Genomic DNA, 14,062 nt, shown 5'->3' with positions numbered 1-14,062 from the left:
GGACTAGAGGAAGACACAGTGTTACTATTGGCTTTGGAGCACAAGGTGGCTGGCGTCATGATGCGTGCTGATGTCAGTCACACTTATCACTCATAAGGGTTCCCCTTATAGGCCGGTGCTTGGAGCAAGGCACGGAGCGCGGCATGTTTCGGGAGCTGATGCCTGCATGGGCAGGCAGGCATGGATCCTGCAGCCGCAGACAGGTTCTGACTGGAACAAAGGGGAGGCCTCGGACGACTCTATCGGGTGCACTCGGCATGGGACAGCGCCTACCTTGAGTTTCCCATCAAACCTCTGCATTCCTTATTCCGGACGCAGACATGACAGAATGTGCGAGTTTGGGGGAGCCGTCCGTCTACGTCCTCCGTCCTCGAGGTCAGCGACACTACCCCCCCCCCCTACCCTTTCGGACTCTCATCCTCGCCTTGGGGTCGTTGGGATGTGGCTTGTGTATTGTGTGACTCATTGCCTCCATTCTTGAGGCCGGACGCCGTGATGGCAAGTCACCGGATTTGCGGGAGCTACGGACATCGGTTTTGAGTGCCTGAGGTTTGTCGGACTTGGGGCTTTATAAGCCGGAGACTTGGTGTAAAAAATCTCTCTCTTGATATTTCTCATCATGCCTCTGTAAATAAACCCCTGTTCTCTCTAGTACGGACGCACCTTCCTCTCTGCAAAAGATGGGCTAACGGGCACTCCGGCGGGGGCCAGCTACCATTCACGTGACCCGCTGGAACCGAGTTGCACCAGTCTGATAAAAGCGTTGGGATGCCGCTAATTCCTGGTCGTAACAACAGGGACACAGACTCTTGAAGGTGGTCCCGCACGAGGTGGCAGCAAAAGGCGGTGCAGCGTGCTTTTGTAGTCTGTTAAAAGCGTCACATCACATCACGTCACATCACTTTATTTTGACTTTATGCCAACTGTGTAGCCGAGCAGGTATACCTGAACGCGCCTACAGGAAGCTCTTGGGAAGCTTGAAAAGCTAAAGAAGCAGACAAAGCAGAAGTACAAAAAGCCAAAGCAGTAATATTATAAGTCATATCACTGATCTTAGTTAAGCAAAGGCCTACTTCTATGTAACTACAATTATTGTGCAATCGTATCTTTTTCTACGTTTATTCTAGGAAACTATGTTCATCTCAGATGTTCGAGGGGAACCTAGTTTCCGGAACCTTTTTTCAATTATTTAATATGTCTTCTATACGGGCTAGATAGGTCGCATGGTATGTAAAAAGGTAGTGTAATTCATACCTGGCGACAATCTGTTAAAAAAACTTTCTCCAAAGGCTCTTTCAATCTTATGTGCATTCTAACCCAATTAACATATGTACTTGTTCCCTAAGTTGCTAAAAATTTGTTCTAACACGAAAGTGTTTTATGCTGGGGTCCACCACGGCTCCACTGACATATTTCCGTCACGGATATGACGTAAAATATAAAGACTAACAGTGGACAAAGAAAAAAAAAAACTGAAGAAAAAGTTCCGTCACCGGGAATCGAACTTACGACCCTTCGCTCCGCAGTGCGAAACGATTCGGCCACTGACGGCACGTTCTTCGCATTGCTAACGGCGAGCTATTTATATACACCATTTGCCGGTGGCTGTACTCAGAGATCATTGTTACAGCGTGTTTTCGTTATTACTAGCGAGATGGCGCGAATGGCTCGAAGAGTGCGCTTTAAAGGTCGTCGCGTTGTGACGAGCGCCCACGTCTACAGGGCGTGGTCGCTCGTGCGTGCGCTTATCTCGTGATCGTGGTGGTTTGTATGTCTCGCGTTGAGAGCACAAAGGTCACTTGGCTCACTGCAGCGGCCGCTTTTGCGAAAGGACCGTGGTGCTCACGCAGAAATAAGTTACAAATGTGACAGTTAGTTCGCTCTCATCATGTTATGGTCGTTCCATGTGTCCTTTCTGCTTGAGCAGCGTGTTGCAAGTTTCCAGCTGCTTGCCGTTCTTCGCGTGACATTACAATTTGTGCTGCAGCATTCATTCCTTTGTCCTTATGGCGAAAGAATGCGCAACAAATGCTCAACTACGTCTGTGAAGACACGTTTCACTTTCGTGTTGTACCGATTCCTATGACAGAGGGATCAGCCATGTTTTTTTCAAGCTCCTAAGACAACGTATTAAATGCCGCTAGCTGCTCCAAATGAAGGTTCTGCTCCAAAATCGAAATTTTGCTGCTCCAAAAACTGCTCCCAATTCAATTTCAGCCATCTCACCCCTGCTAACAAGTATTTATAATAAACACTGTTTATTAAGAGGCGAACTTGTGCCCAGTGATGTGGTCGGGGATTGCCCATAGGACCGGGGAGCAGCCAGGCCTCAGGGAGAAGTCGAGATCAGTAGCCGCGGAGGTGATTACAAGAATGTTTATTTACATGACGATTTGGTAGCGTGTGGTAGCGTCGTCTTTGGAGCGTCTCGACACTCGTGTTATAAAGCCTTGGTCTTCCCCAGAGTCTTTGTTGAAGAAAATCATTGAGTCCAGGATAGTCCAATGAACACGTCTTCATCTCCGCCTCCAAAGGAATTTTAAAGCACCGCCTCCTTCACACCCCAGGAAAGAAAGAAGTGGCGTGCCTGGCACGACAGGAGGTGAACAGGAGACGCAATAGGGCACTATGCACAAAAAGAAGGGATCACGGCGGCGCACATTCTTGAAAGCTGGTCTAGTTGTCAGGTTCAGCCTTTCCTCTCTTCGATAGCGTTGCTGGCGCAGGTGACGGCCAGCTACCGGTCGGGTCACAAAGCCACAAGGTACCATACACACATTGAAGGGATCACGGCGGCGCACATTCCTGGAAGCTGGCCGCATTGTCAGGTGCAGTCTTTCCTTGCCTCGACAGCGTCGCCGGCGCAGGTAACAACCAGCTGCCGGTCGGGTCACAAAGCCACAAAGACACTGTGTAGTGTGGGGAAGGTGCCCGATGAGGAATCTGAGGCGCTCAGCTAATTGTCCGGTGCATCTCGCAGAATGCTGAACAAAGCAGCACACAAGTGACTGCTTCCTCCGAGCAGCCTCGACTGCAAATAGTTCATCTCCAGGCATAAAACCGTCAAACTCAGCCGAGTGTGTCCAAAGCGATTGACGAGGGAACTGACAGCCTTGAAGGGTTCAGGACACAATTGCAGTGTTGTTGCCGCATCTGGTGCATTTCAGGGAACGTTGCCAATGCAGAAAGCAGAGCAGATGCCACCAAATTACTTCCACGATCCAGCGGCATGAAGCCGTGAAGTCCGATCATAACACCAGGGATAGAATAGAAGCACAGGAGTCCTAAGAGAAACAAAAGTCTGTCAATCTCATGAGCCGCTGGCTTCTAACGTCGCTTTCTTCATCTGTCACATGCACCAGCCCCTCAGTCAAGAGCTCATGCTTGCAGGGCTAGTAGGTGCACTCCGGCTGGCTTCGCTTGTCATAACAGGGCTGTCCGCGTTTCGCTTGGTTCGCAACACTTGCATTGAATGTTTGTAGTCATGATTGCATCTGCGGATAAGCATCGTTGTCTATTGGCAACATAGCACCTAATGTTGTGGTAACTGAACAACCGTATAATGGCTCAAGTGGCGTGGCTTTAGTGGTCTCTTGCACAGCGGTATTGTAGGCATAGGTGACATAGCGTTGTTGAGCAGGGAGGTGTCACGGTGGCAGACGAGGCCGTGCCGTCATCGCTGCTTTGTTGAGGAGACGAAGGCGTACGGCCGAGGAAGGAAGCGAGAGGCCGAAGCCGAGTAGCGGCCGTGTCGTCCAGCCAACCAAAAGCACCCAAGCATCCTAACTGCCTCGCGCCACAAGCCACCGGCGCTCGTCGTCTTTTTCTCGGGCCGGCTGGCCGCCACTGGTGCGGTGCGACAGGGTAAAATTTCATCCAACTTCTTATGCTCGACATCGGCATACATAGGGAGCATGTCGGCTATAGTTCTGTTCGGACGTTCTGTGGGACCATTGCTTTGACGGGGATAAACGGTGGTTTTTCTATGGACAGTACAAGTCATAGTCAGCAGGCACTGTACAAGTTCTGCCAGGAAGGCTGTTCCGCAATCTTTGATAACAATGGTTGGAATACCTGCCTGAGAACTATGCTGAGTACAGAGAATTTGGCAACTTCAGTCGCTGTTCCACGGTTCAAGTAATCCATTTCAGCCTAGCTGGTCAAGTAAACCGTTGCAACTACAGTCCACTTTTTGCCTAGTGAAGAGGTGGGGCCCAAGGAGGTTCATTCCAACTTGTTGAAACGGCACTTTTGGTGGGTCTATGGGCTGTGGAAGGCCTGAAGGTTTGACACATGGTGTTTTTCGCCTTTGACACTCGTGCCAAGTCTTAACATAGGGCTGTACTGAAGCCAACAGTCTAGGCCAGTAATAATTCAGAGTAATTCTAGCAAATGTCCGACTCATCCAAATGGCGAGATGAGGTTTTTTATTTATTTATTTATTTGGATACCCTAAGCACCCGGAGGGCTTTACATAGGGGTGGGATTACGAAGGAGTAAAAGATACATTCACAATTCAGGCATACAGCAATTGAAAAAGGAAATACTACAAATACAATGCAAACACAACAACATTCCACAATATAACGATACCATCAGGATTGTAACTTTTAGGTTTGTTTAGTTTCTGAAATGAACGCAATCAACATCACATGCAGTGAAACACAAAAACAAAAAAAAAACTAAAAAATATAATGAAGTTATCTTTTAAAAAGTATTATAATGCTCGAGAAACGAGTGGAGCGCTGACTGAAAAGATTGGTAATCCTTGATAGTTGCAATGCTAGATGGAAGTGAATTCCATTGATCTATTGATTGTGCAAGAGGTGAATTACGGTATTTTTCAGTATGAGAAAAAATTGGTTTGACTTTATAAGCGTGGCCTAGCCTAGACGAGATGTGGTGCGCTGGAAAAATATGAGATCGTGAAAATGACGTGCTGATATGGTAGAGGATGTGAAAGTAGGATAACTGGGCAAGTGTTCGGCGCACAGTGAGTGAATGCATATTGAGGGTGTTTTTTAGGTTTGTGACACTTTGAAATCGCGAGTAAGATGACAGGATGAACCGGGCTGCTTTGTTTTGTACCAATTTGAGGTGGTTCCAATGCGTTTCGATGCGAAATTATCGATGCGTATTTTAACGAAGGCCGGATGAGCGAGTTATATGCTAATAACCTGGTGTCATGGTTCGTAAGATGGAGGCGCCGCTTCAGGAGTCTGAGCTTCCTTAAAGGGGTGGTGCCATCAAATTTCGAGGCTATAACAAGCCTGTTGTGGGTTTCCTTTGTATACAAGGGCATTCCACATGAAGGGTCGGACACGCCCCGCCACGGTGGTCTAGTGGTTATGGCGCTCGACTGCTGACCCGAAGGTCGCGGGATCGAATCCCGGCCGCGGCGGCTGCATTTTCGATGGAGGCGAAAATGTCTGAGGCCCGTGTTCTTAGATTTAGGTGCACGTTAAAGAACCCCAGGTGGTCGAAATTTCCGGAGCCCTCCACTACGGCGTCTCTCATAATCATATCGTGGTTTTGGGACGTTAAACCCCAGATATTATTATTATGAAGGGTCGGACACAGCAAACGTTTAGAATATATTTTAATTCACTGCCAAAGTGTACCTAAATGCCCATTCTCCCGATTGAAACCCATCGCTAGCGCGCCAACACTGACGTAGATCTGTAGGATAGGCAACGAAAGTTTTAGTGACATCACACCAAATCTGCTTAGTAACGTGAGTGACCTCCGGACCTCCGCCACTTCCGCAATGTACGTACCGGCTGTAGTGAACTAGAATATATTCGAGTTCACTATAATACCGGCAAAGCATCGGTTGCTACATCACTCGCCGAGTTTCGATCGCTTCCTGGCTAAGTGCGTCACAGCCTTGTGTGGTCACGTGACCACGCCTCCTACACTTCTACGTCACTGCCCAACCTCAGCGCCCAGAAACCGAAACCGAAAGTTGTCCACATCAAAAGACGATATTAAATTATTTAGCGAGAATACATGAATCTTGGTGCGTGCATCATGCTTCCTGGAGCTATAGGAAGCGCTTACAGCAAAGAGTGCGCAAGCCACAAATTTGGCGGCACCACCCCTTTAAGGCCTTCGAAGTTGTGTACTCTATATATGGTCATTCCTGGATAAGGTCGAATTAAATAATATACCTAAATATTTGAATGTCGAAACTGAGTCAATTGTGATATTTTTAATTGTGTACGAATTGGTCTGAGAATTAATTGTCGTGCTAAACTTAACGTGCTTTGTTTTATCTATGTTAATTTGCATTTGCCGTATGGAACACCAGTCCGTTAGTTTACTGAGGGCAGACTGTAGATGAGTAATGTCGGCAGGGAGTGATATTTCTTTGTATATCGCACAGTCATCTGCAAACAATCTATGATGCATTTATGTCAGTTGCTATGTCATTGATGTAGATTGAAAATAAAAGTGGGCCCAACACTGACCCCTGTGGTACCCTGATATTACGCATTCACTATTCGAGATACGATTTTGTATTTTGACAAACTGTTTGCGGTTTTTTAAAAACTGTTCAATCCATTGTGTTGTTTTCTGATCAAGTTGGAGATTGCGTATTTTTAAAATCAAACGATTGTGAAGGACACAGTCAAATGCCTCAGAAAAATCGATAAACATTGCGTCGACATACAGTGATGAGTGCAGTGATCGATGAAGATCAGTTACTAATTCGAAGAGTTGAGTTTGGCTGGACAGGTTTTTGGGAAAGCCCTGCTGGTTAATGAGAAGTAGGTTGTTGTTGTTTAAGTGTATTATGATATGTTTGTGTATTATATGTTTCAGTAACTTGCAGCTAATTGAGGTTAATGAGATGGGCCTGTAGTTGCTTGGAAGGGAACTTTCACCTAATTCAAATATTGGTATTATGAACGCTGACTTCCAGTCTTCTGGTACGCATCCTATTTCGATGGATTGCTGAAATATTAGTGAAAGTAAGTAGGCTGAATGATGCTTGGTTAGCTTTAGAAGTTTAGCGCTGATTCCATCTGGACCTGGACTTATTTTAAGCGGGAGGCGTTCTATTGCAAATTGTATGTTGTATACTGTGCAGAATTTTTCGCTGCATAGTTGCAGAAACGACAAGCAAGAAATTCTTGTGATTTGGCGTGAAGCTTCTTGTGTAGAGCGCAATGATGCGAGACCTCTACAAAAAATTATGGGGTACTTGGATGTTGAATCCTTCAAGGTATTTAATGAGGGGTAGCAGTTCTTCGTCAGCATGTTGACATTCGGCAATTTTAGGTTTCTACAATGCTCACAAACAGGAAGCCCTCTTCTGATTATGCTGTGTCTGGTGATGCCCGTGGCAAACAGACACCGGTGTGCTTCCTTCGATGTCTGTATACCACAGTTATGTCATATTCTTGTAGTCTGAGGCTCCATCTCTCTCCAGATGGGTAATTGAAGTTCTCCAGCCAACAGGGCATAATGATTACTGACTGCTTTGAATAGTCTACCGTATAGGTAAGGCCAAAATTTACTTATCGCCCAGATGACAGCAAGGCATTCTTTTTCAGTTGCTGAATAGTTTATCTCCACTTTTGATAGTCTGGCTGGCATAAGCTATAACCTGTTCTTCACCATTTTGCCACTGTACAAGGATGGAACCGAAGCCGATGTTACTGGCGTCCACGTGTATTTCTGTGTTGGCTGTCTCATCAAAATAGGCAAGGGTTGAAGGCTTTTGTGTTCGTTTTCTTAATTCATCGTATGCGCTATGCTGTTCGTTTTGCCATTGGAAGGGTACATCTTCTATCGTAAGTTTGTTAATGGTTCTGCAATCTTTCAGAAATTCCTAATAAATCGCCTATAATAAGCACATAGGCCAAGAAATCGCCTTACTGACTTTTTGTCTGTTGGCACTGGGAACCTTGCAACAGTTGCTCTCTTATTAGGATAGGTGCAAACACCTTGAGCACTGACAACGTGTCAAAGAAGTCGAAGTTCTTAGAAACCGAACTGGCATTTCTGTGGCTTGTCATATCTGCCAAATGGACTGCCTTTAACACTGGCCATAGACGCTTTATGTGCTCCTCGGATGTAGCGGAGAAGACTACCACATTGCTGAGGTGTACCAAACAAGACTGCCATTTCAGTCCCAAAAGTACAGTGTCTATTATGCACTGAAATGTTGCCGGCGCAGAACAGAGACAAAGTGGGAGTGCTTTAAAGGGACACTAAAGGCAAATAACAATTTATGTCAGAGTGAAAGCTCAATGTATGACAACGTCTAAAATGGCAATATTATCAACAGCAGTGCCCTACTTACCGAGAAATTAAGCTAAATGTATCACACGATGAGCGCCACGAGCGGCACATTTTGGAAATGATGCCGATGACGTGAGAGAATTCGACTACAATTAATCACTCGTAATCAAACTAGCTACAATAAAAAAAGAACCTTCCATGCATTAAGAGACGTAATAAAATGCTGCTTGTTCATTTCTGTTTGATTCACAAAAAAATGAACCTCCTTGGCGTTGTCATGGGGAACGGCATGCGTGGTTCAAAGGTTCTGTTTTCGCTGAACTGTGCTTCGCTTGGCACCCTGCTTCACTCACGCGGTCGCGTCTCAGTGGTAGTTTTGGTATTGCGTACTGCCGCGTGTGTTTTGTGCACTCGTGAAAGTCGCTCTGACAGAAAGTTCGACAAAATGCTGCATGCATGTGATGTTGCCGGATGCCCGAATCTTTCACGCCGCCGTGCAGTAAAGGTGGGCAATGTTAGGCATGAAAACAGTGACGTGAGAAACACCGCTTTCAGGTGGGTGATTTGAAGTGTGCTAACGCGATGCGGACCACTAAAACGTGATTTTATCTGCCACGTTTGTATCTACGTACTAAAACGTTTGTATCTGCCACCATGGCAGATACAAACGCTTTTTTTTTTCTAATTTAGTGCTACTGCATGAAAAAAGAAAGTTCGGTCACCATGGGAATTAAACCCAAGCTCAACTATTTACACAGTCATACGCTTCCGGCAAGTACAGGTGGGGATATTCTTTTGTGCTATAACAGGTTTTGTGCCTCTAGCTTACAGTTGTACTGTTTTCAACATAAATATATAGTAAAATAAAAGATTACTAGCAAAAAAAGAATCACCTTGATTATTTGATTTGTATTTGAAGCTGTGTATTCGTGCTTGATTCATATTCAAAAAATTTTATATTCGCACTATGGAACTGTTATCAGGATGGTCATATGTCAGTGCATTGTGATGATTGCGGATATGAACCACTATTTAAAAACTGTGCTGTCATGTATAGAAACATGGATAAGGGCACGCGGGAAATTGTTGAAACATGTTTGATAGCAGAAACAGGTGCCAACTGCGTCAGTGCCCTGTCGATTGTTCTGAGCCGAAAAGAAGCCGCCCATCTGGAAAATGCTGGTTTGCGAGTGTGGTAATCTTAGCTATGTAGATGAGTTCATTGTATATTTCTGCATATTTATGGTGCCAGTATTAAAAAAAAAATTCAGGAGCCCTTCTCCTGTCAGGGAAATAGGTGCAAGCGAAGCTTGATGTGGACATGCCTGACCTACTGCTTTTCTTTCTTTCTTTCTTTCGTTCTTTCTTTCTTCTTCATTGTGCAGTGCTCCTTGCAGACATAAGCGTTCAGTTTTATTATAGTTAACGGCCATCCCCAGAATGCTGTTTTTGGGTTGAATCGGGATGGCGTCTTTCATGTTCTTTCCAGCGTCTAAAACAGCCCAACGAAAGGACTATTGTGTGACCATTGAAATGCGCCTTAGGAATTTAATTTTCTCAAAGTTGGAATTTTCCTGAAATGTGCAATTCCTGATGTCGACCTTGAGCATTGTCCAGCAGATCGCTTTTAGTCTGCCAGCACGAAATATTTCAATAAAGCACTGATAGCAAGTGTACTGCTTCCCTTTTGTTTTTACGGCGAAAGCTGTTATGAGATCACTACAAGGGCCGTTTTTCTCGCCGTAGTTGTCCTCCGCTGCCGGTGTCCGTAACCACTATCGCGCGAAATAAGAAAAAAAAAAACTAAAGAAAAAATATCCGGTATGGAACGAGGTTCGAACCTGGGTCCGCTGCGTGGGAGCCCAGTATTCTACCTCAGAGCCATGCCGGTGCTTGAAACTGCTCTGCAAAAAGGCCCTATACAGGCTTCATGCCGGGAAGGAACAACATTACAGTAGTACGGAAAGCCGAGCTAGTTGGTACGAATTCATAGTGCAATAGCGCAAAAAACACAGGGACACAGGCAAGACAGACGATACAGGCGCTAACTTTCAACTGACGTTTATTTTTTCAGAAACACACATATATACATACAGACAAACAATTGGTCATGCGCAGTGACTCCGTCCGACAGCAAAAACAAAAAATTCAAAAAGACAAAAAATTCTCACTTTCCCAGTCACAGCCCTGAGACCAGCAAATCTATTTCCTTATCCGACAGGGATAAAGATGGGTGGCTTATGCATTTATCTTTGAACCATGAAATGAAGAACGCTTCGGCTACCTCTCTAGTTGTTTGATCGCCGTTCTGAAATAATATGGCTGTGTCATCAAAACACGGGGTACATTTGCACTCTGCGCAGTGAAGGGACAGGTGGCTACTTGGCCTGCATTTCAACGAAGAATGGTGTTCACGAAGGCGAACGTTTACGCACCGTCCAGATTGCCCAACATACGTGCGACCACATGACATTGGTAATTGGTAAACAACACCCTTCTTATTGCATTCTACAAACTTCATGGTATGGCGCATGTCACATTTCCCAGCCAAGTCAGCTCTTCCTTTGTTGTACATACGCTCAACCGCTGGGCACACACGGCTAAGTTTGCTTTTAGCGGAACATATTACCTTCACATTGTATTTTCTGCCAATCTTTTTTAAGCGATGCGAGAAGGTATGGACATATGGAATGACAGCCATTTTCATCTTTTCTGGTTCACATGCTTTTTTCGATTCATTTGGGGATTTAAAATACTTTACTGCTTTCTCGCACGTTGCGAGCAATGACGAGGACGGGAAACCTGCTTGTTTCAATCGAGCAACCTGGCCTTCAAGACTCTGCCTCATCAAGTGGTGGCACGTCTTCGACAGTGCAGACTTGAAACAAGAAAAAGCAATGCTGTTCTTAACAAGTTTTGTGTGGGAAGATCTGAAATTCAAAAGTGGTTTTTCAGATCTTGGTGCATACATGTAACACGTGTGGTCCGCATCAAAAGATAAGGTCACGTCTAAAAACTGCAGTTTGTTACCCGTAGGCAGTTCACATGTAAAGTTTAAACCATCACCATGCTTCTTGAAGAGCGATATAACTGTATCTTTAAGGTTGTCCACCTGCGAACATCTGCCAAGAACCAAATAATCGTCAACGAAACGAAATATTCTCTTTACGCTACCAGGTAACTTCGCTTCAATTTTCTGGTCTAATTTAGCTAAGAAAATGGAGCTTAAAACCGGAGCAACCTTTGAGCCAATGGAAACTCCCGACTTCTGAATGAACACTTGACCATTAAAACCGACAAATGTGTTGTGAAGGTAAAACAACAGTAATTCCAAAAACGATTGGACGGGCATCCCGGAAAAATTCCTGAAGGCAACCTCATCATTGTCTTGAGTGATAGTTTCCTTAACGTACTGCATCAACTGGTCCTGTGGCAAGGAATAGTAGAGATCTTCTACGTCCACACTAAATCCAGTTAATCCTTCGATTTGGATGACGACAAAAATGAAACAAGAGCTTCAGAATTCGAAATAACGAATGGATCCTCAATGGTAAGGGAATGCAGCATCTTCTGAAGAAAAGAGACAAGTCTGCACTGTCGAAGACGTGCCACCACTTGATGAGGCAGAGTCTTGAAGGCCAGGTTGCTCGATTGAAACAAGCAGGTTTCCCGTCCTCGTCATTGCTCGCAACGTGCGAGAAAGCAGTAAAGTATTTTAAATCCCCAAATGAATCGAAAAAAGCATGTGAACCAGAAAAGATGAAAATGGCTGTCATTCCATATGTCCATACCTTCTCGCATCGCTTAAAAAAGATTGGCAGAAAATACAATGTGAAGGTAATATGTTCCGCTAAAAGCAAACTTAGCCGTGTGTGCCCAGCGGTTGAGCGTATGTACAACAAAGGAAGAGCTGACTTGGCTGGGAAATGTGACATGCGCCATACCATGAAGTTTGTAGAATGCAATAAGAAGGGTGTTGTTTACCAATTACCAATGTCATGTGGTCGCACGTATGTTGGGCAATCTGGACGGTGCGTAAACGTTCGCCTTCGTGAACACCATTCTTCGTTGAAATGCAGGCCAAGTAGCCACCTGTCCCTTCACTGCGCAGAGTGCAAATGTACCCCGTGTTTTGATGACACAGCCATATTATTTCAGAACGGCGATCAAACAACTAGAGAGGTAGCCGAAGCGTTCTTCATTTCACGGTTCAAAGATAAATGCATAAGCCACCCATCTTTATCCCTGTCGGATAAGGAAATAGATTTGCTGGTCTCAGGGCTGTGACTTGGAAAGTGAGAATTTTTTGTCTTTTTGAATTTTTTGTTTTTGCTGTCGGACGGAGTCACTGCGCATGACCAATTGTTTGTCTGTATGTATATATGTGTGTTTCTGAAAAAATAAACGTCAGTTGAAAGTTAGCGCCTGTATCGTCTGTCTTGCCTGTGTCCCTGTGTTTTTTGCGCTATTGCACTATGAACAACATTAACTTATACAGGTTGTCCCACATAACTTGAGCCAAGACTGTAAATGAAAGGCACTTCAGAGGCAAATTGTACCAAACGTATACAACTCGCACTAGCCTATAGATACTCAGGCTATTTTTTATTTTCCCCTAAACTAATTAGTTAATTATTTTTGATTACCTAACTTTTTAATTATTGGCTGAAAACCCAAAATATGAACACTGAGCTCTAGAGCACTCTTAGAAACCACGGACTGAATTGTTTCCTGTTCGATACGTCTCGCGTGTTATTTTTTCCGCGTTGTAAAGAAAGCCTGCGAAATTTGAAAAGAGGCCATGTGACGGACCGCATTGTCAGTAGAACGCATTCGTATGCTTCAGTTTAGTTCACATTGGGCAAGCATGGGCATGTGGCCAAGTGGTCAAGGCACTTGCTTTCAGACCGGAGGGGCCCTGGTTCAAATCCCAACTCTGGAAAGAAAATTTATTTGGTTTTATTTATTATTTACTTGGTGCACACTAGCTCTGCGTGAGGAGCATTTTATGGGTGAGGAGGGTTTTTTGAACACCACCATCACCAGCTTCACGGGTCAGTCAATAGAAGCTTCGATTGAATACCTGGCACTCTGAAATAAATTCAGTTGATAGTGCACGTTCTGTCATCTGTCATGACCCATCTTTCTAGTGCTATGGCGTTATTTATTCCTCCTACATGATGTGTCATCAGCAAGATAACTGGTCACGTTCCATTGTTTACTGGTAAAGGTAAATGCATTACATTTAGCATTACTGAATTTAAAAAAGGCATTAAAAAAGTAAAAAAAAAAGTCACAGTTGATCACGAAAAACTGCCAGAAATGTAAGCATTTCTTCAGCTTATAATTTTGTCTAGGCTTCAGCCAGAAAAATTGTGACGAAAATATTCTGTGGCATTTTTGTGTTAAGACTGTTCATTAGACTCTGTGGCTAGTAGGTTTTTTTGTTACACTGTTACGGACAGTTGCAATAATGAATTTATTATCAGTCCCTTCAACCTTTTTTATGTTACTGCTTTGACAAAAAGTTGGAAACAAACTTTACAATGCTATAATATAAAACCTAGTTTTGTGGCAGAAAGTCACTCACTTACCCATCAATGTTCATCGGTAGGGAACCGGTTTTTAAACATCAGTCACTGTTCGCGTTTTTAAAAGAAGTCCATAGCTTTCACATCACATATCCAGCCAATCCGTAGCACGACCTCTGAAAAGAGGTCATTGCTACGGGAGCTACATTAGAGAAGCACCTGCCTCCCTGCCTTTGGCCTCAAAGGCCTTGAGGAGGTACTCGTGCTCACACCATATCCTA

At 44.5% G+C, this 14,062-nt stretch overlaps 1 protein-coding gene across 3 annotated transcripts in view; it reads left to right on the top strand.

The window, feature by feature from the left end:
• LOC119404584 (phosphatidylinositol 3-kinase regulatory subunit alpha) overlaps positions 1–14,062 on the top strand; it is a 133,399-nt gene that overhangs the window by 40,671 nt on the left and 78,666 nt on the right. The gene's annotated exons all lie outside the window — the stretch shown is intronic.

The sequence above is a fragment of the Rhipicephalus sanguineus genome, chromosome 9 (genome assembly GCF_013339695.2).
Source record: "Rhipicephalus sanguineus isolate Rsan-2018 chromosome 9, BIME_Rsan_1.4, whole genome shotgun sequence".
NCBI lineage: Eukaryota > Metazoa > Arthropoda > Arachnida > Ixodida > Ixodidae > Rhipicephalus > Rhipicephalus sanguineus.
The sequence above is the reverse complement of the archived record's forward strand: the minus strand, read 5'-3'. Positions and strand labels throughout refer to the sequence as shown.